The sequence below is a fragment of the Octopus bimaculoides genome, chromosome 17, assembly GCF_001194135.2.
Source record: "Octopus bimaculoides isolate UCB-OBI-ISO-001 chromosome 17, ASM119413v2, whole genome shotgun sequence".
Taxonomy (NCBI): Eukaryota; Metazoa; Mollusca; class Cephalopoda; order Octopoda; family Octopodidae; genus Octopus; species Octopus bimaculoides.
In genome coordinates, this window is record NC_068997.1 from 37,788,529 (window position 1) to 37,790,049 (window position 1,521).

The window sequence follows — 1,521 nt, forward strand, 5'->3', positions numbered from 1 at the left end:
GTGTGTGTGTGTGTGTGTGTGTGTGTGTGTGTGTGTGTGTGTGTGTGTGTGTGTGTGTGTGTGTGCATGTATATGTATGCACGTGTGTTTAACTTGTGGTTGTCGAGAGAAGGAACTAGTTAAAATAAGTACCTGATTTAATCAACCGTAACTGTTGGCTAAAGTGAAACACATGATCATTACCTTATGAAAATATGTAAATTCTTGCATAAAAATCAGAAACATGATCAGTATAAAAAAAGCAGAAAATGTTTATGGAATCCTTAAGTTGTTGCTGTTGTTGCTGCTGTTGTTGTTGTCGCTGTTATTATTATTATTATTATTATTATTATTATTATTATTATTATTATTATTATTATTATTTAACAGTTGGTTGTTTCACGCAAAACTTCTACTGGATCACCTGCCACACTTCTGTGTTGCTGGGGTGAATGCAGTATTGTGTGTTCTTTTTTTGTTGTTGTTAAGGGATTGAAAACTCTTGCTTGTTTTGTATTGCATCATTTTGTTTTTTCATAGGATCTGGTTACAGTGGTTTTTTTGCATTAGTGTTTGAATTGTGTGTTGTGTGTTATGCGAGTTGTGTTCTTCTGTTGGGTATTTAGTGTGTTCGTGGTTTATTTTATTTTGATATTTGCTATATAATGTGTGTCTTGTGATTATGGATTTTTTGCTTGGGTTGTATTACTGAATTGATAGTGTCTTGCGTAGGAAGTGGGTTGTTCCTAGCAAAGCTATTTTTGGATAGTGTGTAGTGATGTGGATCCAGGTATGTCTTCTACGTTTTTGTTCATACGTTTTTTTTTATATCATGCCCAATGCTCCAGTTATTTCTGGTATTACTTTCACCTTCACGCCCTACATCTTGAATACTTCAATTTCGAGGTCTTTGCATCTTGTCTATTTCTCCACTTCTTTTTGGGGCAATATTTTGGTCAGAAGGAACTGCAATGTTCATCAGTAAGCATGTGTTTCCAATACTTGATTAATATGTCTGGGCGATTAGCTTTTATTTCTTTGTCTATTTAAACCGGCATATCCCAGATGTTTGTGGCCTGGTCGATGTCCTGTGCCTTGTTTGGTACATGTTTATATCATTTCTTGTGATAGTGCTAGCATATTGTCTAGTGGATACAACCACTTACTCGGTCATGTCTGTATATATATTCAGATTTTGCAAGAGCTGGATAGCCAGAGATGATGTGGTCAACTGTCTCATTGTGCTGGTTGCACATTCTGCATTTGATGTTAGGGTAATAATAATAATAATAATAATAATAATAATAATAATAATAATAATAATAATAATAATAATAATAAAATTCAAGAATTAGACGAACTAGAAACACCTACAGAAAAAATTCAAGAATTAGACGAACTAGAAACACCTACAGAAAAAGCTAAGCGCTTGAAAACCCGTGCTAAAATTGCTGCCTTAGCTATTATGACTGAAAAATGGCATGGAAAACCTCTCAATGGCAAATACCCAAAGAGAGCGAATAATGCAGATATTGACAAAGC

General features: G+C 34.3%; 1 protein-coding gene across 1 annotated transcript in view; it reads right to left on the bottom strand.

The window, feature by feature from the left end:
• Positions 1-1,521, bottom strand: part of LOC106871423 (contactin-2) — a 229,293-nt gene that overhangs the window by 130,952 nt on the left and 96,820 nt on the right. The gene's annotated exons all lie outside the window — the stretch shown is intronic.